The sequence below is a fragment of the Acomys minous genome (genome assembly GCF_964271855.1).
Source record: "Acomys minous genome assembly, chromosome: 10".
In the NCBI taxonomy this organism is placed as follows: Eukaryota; Metazoa; Chordata; class Mammalia; order Rodentia; family Muridae; genus Acomys; species Acomys minous.
Window position 1 is genome coordinate 118359881 of NC_140491.1, and position 5328 is coordinate 118365208.

A 5328-nucleotide genomic window follows, 5' to 3' on the forward strand; every position below is an offset into this window, starting at 1 on the left:
TCGTTTGGTTTTTTGAGACAGGACTCACTTTGTTCTGTTTATTTTATTTTATTTTATTAATTTATTCATTTGGCATCTAAATTGTTATCCCATCCCTTGTATCCTCCCATTCCTCCCTCCCTCCCATTTTCCCCTTACTCCCCTCCCCTATGACTGTGACTGAGGGGGACTTCCTCCCCCTGTATATGCTCATAGGGTATCAAGTCTCTTCTTGGTAGCCTGCTATCCTTCCTCTGAGTGCCACCAGGTCTCCCCATTCAGGGGACATGGTCAAATATGAGGCACCAGAGTTCATGTGAAAGTCAGACCCTACTCTCCACTCAACTGTGGAGAATGTCCTGTCCATTGGCTAGATCTGGGTAGGGGTTTGAAGGGCAGATTTGGGCCCAGGATTCCCACTCAAACTATGGCACCAGCCAAGGACAATACAGGCCGTAAACTTTAAACTCCTATCCAGGACTCACTTTGTAGACCAGGCTGGCCTTGAACTCACAGCCAACCACCTGCTTCTGCCTCCCGAGTGCTAGGATTAAAGGCGTGCACCACCACGCCCGGCTGGTATGAGAGTTTATAAAGGATCACATTGACTGTCCAGTTTTATTTCCAATAGACTTAAAAGAGGCACATTCAACAGCTGGAGAGATGGCTCAGCAGTTAAGAACACTGGCTGCTCCCGCAGAGGACCTGGGTTTGGTTCTCAGTGCCCACGTGGCTCCTCACAACGGTTCACAACTCTAGCTCCGCTGGACCCGGTGCTCTCCTCTGGCCTCTCTGGGCACTGCAGGCATGCGATGCAAATACTCATGTACAGAAAATAAGTAAATAAAATCTCAAAACTTGTTTGAAGGCAGATACAAGAAAATGTTGTTTTTAACAAAACCTCAATTGTTTTTTTTTTTAACCAATAAAGACTCAGAAGCCAGACGCTGGGGTTAAAAAAAAAACCCATGAGCTCAGAGAGGCACAGTAAGCACCCGGCTGACCTTCCTCCTCAGCTGAAGTCCCCAAAAGGAAAGGAAAAAAAAGTTTTTAATATCTCCCTCTCCACACCATCTCAAAAAGCCACTCAAGCTGGACTGGTGGCGCACACCTTTAATCTCACCTCTCCAGGGGCAGAGGCAGGTGGATTGCTGTGAGTTTGAGGACAGCCTGGGCTACAGAGTGAGTCCAGGACAGCCAAGGCTACACAGGGAAACCCTGTCTCAGAAAAAAAAAAAAGCCACCCAAACTGAATGTCCCTACCTTCTACTTCCTGTGTGTCTCTCTATCTGTCCTCCTGACTGCCTCTCACTCTCTATGGTTTCTTCCTATGTTTGCTCCCTGTCAACTGGTTGCTAATTCCACATCTTGATCTATGGTCGATTTTATTTAATTCAAGCACAAAGCTCTTGGATTAAAGGTGCGTGCTAGGGTTGAGCCACACCACAGCTAGAAACAGGTTTTTCCCTGTAAACAACACAATCTCAGGGTTCACAGTGTGATCAAATATCCTACAACGAGAAAACTAGTTAAGTGGCTACTACAATGCAGGTTATGAGCCACAGTGGCTTAGACCAGAAGTGATAAGTGGTCAGGTCCCAACAGAGCTTATTAACTCACTGTGGAATGTGAGGTTCAAGAAAGAAGAAAGGTGAGAAAAATATCAAAAATTGCCCTGAACCATTAGGAGGATGAAAGAGCCAGACCCTCATTTAAGAAAAGTCTCCGGAAGTGCTATTTTTCTGAGCAGTGTAACGGTTTAATTATAGATCTAACACATTTCCTTTGGGACACATCTAAGCAAAAGATCAAGATTTGTAAGCCTGAAGTTCTCAGAAAAAAAATCTAGAGTGAAGATAGACTTTCAGACTTCATCAGTTCGCTGATTGTATCTGAGGCTGCGAGACGATGTGGGAGCACCTGAGGAATGAAACTGCACACAGAAGGGAGATCCTGGCCACTCTGCACTCTGAGCACTTTTGCATCGAAAGGAGAGAGATCAGAAGAAATTCTCAAGAGGGATAAAAGGAGCAGTGAATTTAAGGGGGAAAAAAGGTAGAAAAAATGTGCTCTTTGGGTGCCGAGTGAAAAAGCTGTCTTAGAAAATCTAATTCATTTAACACCAGCTCTTGGAAGGCAGAGGCAGGTGAATCTCTGTGACTTCGAGGCCAGCCTGGTCTACAAAGTGAGTCCAGGACGGCCAGGACTACAAGAGAAACCCTGTCTCGAAAAACCAAAAAAAAAAAAGAAAAAAGAAAAAAGAAAGAAAGAAAGAAAACCTAATTCAACACTACCAAGTGTTGCCGATGCATTAAGTAAAATTTTAAAATAATAATAACTTTAAAAAAAACTGAATTGTGGGGGAAGTCATGTGGCGTTCAGAGTGAATGCAGGCATGAGTGGACGCAACAGAAAGAGCCATGGCTGCCAAGGTGTTTTGAGTCCATCGGAAAGTTCCGCCTGGCTTTAGTAGTTGCAGAAGGAGGCATGGTGAGCTCTGCCTTGTATAACGTGGATGCTGGGATAAGAGCTGTCATCTTCGGCGGATTCCGTGGAGTGCAGGACATTGTGGTAGGGGAAGGGACTCACTTTCTCATCCCTTGGGTACAGAAACCAATGCTCTTCGACTGCGGCTTCTAGACCACGGAACGTACCAGTCCATCGCTGGCAGCAAAGATCTGCAGAACGTCAGCATCACATTGCGCATCCTCTTCCAGCCAGCTTCCTCATGTCCACACCAGCATCGGCAAGGACTATGATGAGCGCCTATGATGAGCAGGTGCTGCCTTCTATCACCACAGAGATCCTCAGGTCGGTAGTGGCTCGCTTCACTTCGATGCTGGAGAATTGATTACCCAGCGAGAGCTGGTCTCCAGGCAGGTGAGCGATGACCTCACAGAGAGAGCGGAGACATTTGGGCCCATCCTGGATCACATGTCCCTGACATGTCTGACTTTCGGGGAAGGAGTTTCGCAGAAGCCGCGGAAGCCAAACAGGTGGCTCAGCGGTTAGCGGAGAGGGCCAGATGTGTGGTGGAAAAGGCTGAGCAGCAGAGGAAGGCAGCAGTCATCTCTGCTGAGGGAGGCTCCGAAGCTGAGCTGTTCGCCAACTCGCTGGCCACAGCCTGTGATGGCCTGATTGAGCTGCGAGAGCTGGAAGCGGCTGAGGACATTGCACGCCGGCTCTCCCGTGCTCCATCACCTACCTGCCAGCTTCCTCAGAGACGCCTCCATGCTTCCCTCACCTTCTCAGGCCAGCCAGGCCACGCCCTCGGGTCCTTGTGAATGGCGCCTACTTTCTGCCCCACCAACCCCAGAAATCACTGTGAAATTTCATGATTGGCTTAAAGTGAAGGAAATAAAAGTAAAATCACTTCAAATCCCTTTTTTTTTTATTTAAATTTTTTAAAAATTTAAAAATTCAATCAAAACTGAATTCTGATTGAAAAAGATTTTATAAAGGTACAGGTTTGTAGGGTGGTGGGGATGAAAGCTAACTGAAGTAGGTTCAAAAGGAATAGAAGAAAAACTCAGGACAGTGAATGTGAGCAGCTATAGAGAAAGTGACTAAGTTAATGCAGATGCGCACAGGGCTCAGATGCAAGCATAAGAATTTGAGTTTGATTCCCCCAAGACTCACATTAAAGGGTAATGAAAACAGCTGACAGCTTCTGGATAAGGCAGTTCTCTTTCTTTCTTTCTTTCTTTCTTTTTCCTTTTATCTTCTTCTTCTTCTTCTTCTTCTTCTCCTTCTTTTTTTTTTTTTTTTTTTTGTTTTTTGTTTTTTGTTTTTCTGGACTCGCTTTGTAGACCAGGCTGACCTCGAACTCACACAGATCTGCCTGCCTCTGCCTCCCCCGTGCTGGGATTAAAGACGAGCACCACCACACCCGGCTGGAGTCTGTTTTCTTTAATCTTGTGGCCCTTGGGTCCCTGGATGGCCCCACACCCATGAGCAGCACAAACTGGACTCTGTGGCTTGCTTTTGGGTTTTGTTTTTTAAAGAGAAAGAACATGAAGTTGTCTGGCCGGGGATATAGAGGTAGATATGGTAGGAGTTATGGAGAGGAGTTACGGAGAATGTGATCAAAACATATGAAATTATCAAATAATTAAAATATTACATTAAAAATAATAGTGATGAGCATCGTGGCATAGCTGAAGATACCAGAGCTAGAGAGACAGACAGAAGTGGTAGGTGCCTGGGGTTCCCTGGCCGCAAGCTCCAGGATAGTGCTGCTTCAAAATAAAATAAAATAACTGAAGTGACTGGGGCCAGAAAGATGACTCACTGGGTAAAAATGCTTGATGCAAAGGCTAACAACCTAAGTTCAATACCTGAGACCCACAGAGTGGAAGGGAAAATACAGATCATGGCGTGCATGTGCACCCACCCAACCATACAGACATACACACACACACACACACACACACACACACACACACACACACACGGGGGTACAGCACCTGAGTAATGATATTTAAGGTTTTCCTCCTGTCTCCTTGGGCACACACAACATTTTATACTTTTTAATCCCAACTTTAGCCATTGCCTTTCTCGTGTGTGTGTGTGTGTGTGTGTGTGTGTGTGTGTGTGTGTGTCTTGTGATCAAAATAATCCAGCATGTGTGCAGTACTTGCATAATTGTTTGTATTCACACAGACACTGGGAGACTCCTGGTTCCCAGACCTTCTGTTCCATCAAAGTGAGAGAACATGACAAGCTTGTGACTGCTTCAAAGAACAGACCACATTCCGTCTGACGAAGCCTGCGGCCTCCAAGCCGTTCCCTGTGGACAGCATACTGTGAGTCAGCTTATTACGGAAGTGGTGTATGATACCACCGCCTCACCAGCACACTGCACTATATTCAGCACTGCAAAGACTTCATTATGCAGTTTGAAGAACTGAGCACTACCGTGAGGTTTAAAACAAGAAGCACCCACAGCCCACTCCTCCCTCAGCCCAGACACCATCCCCACAGTCACTTTCAAATCCACCATTTGTTTCTCTTCTCGTTTCTTGTCATATTTCTAGGTCACATGCTCACAGGCTTTTTAAGCAGTTTCTCAGGATTTCAATTTTTGACTTCAGGAAAACAAAGGTTTGGCTGTATTGGTCTATAGGTCACACTGTAATCACTGTATCCTTCGCTATACTCTCAATAAAGTCACAGCAAGATCTTTGTTGATATTTAATGTTGTACTACTAGCTTTAAAAAATGTGATTTGCAGCTAAGTCATTTGGTATATTCTTTTTTGAATTATTTTTTTTCTTGGTTAACTTTTGCTTAGCTTTGTATGTACCTCGGTTAACTCATTAGCTGTCTCCAGATATAAGTAAAAATTCT

The 5328-nt window shown here is 45.2% G+C and overlaps 1 pseudogene across 1 annotated transcript; it reads left to right on the forward strand.

Moving 5' to 3' along the window:
* The first annotated feature begins 2399 nt into the window (after positions 1-2399).
* LOC311606480 (prohibitin 1-like) lies at positions 2400-3263 on the forward strand (annotated as a pseudogene). The gene has a single exon. The product of its transcript is annotated as a prohibitin 1-like (transcript).
* Positions 3264-5328: the final 2065 nt, after the last annotated feature.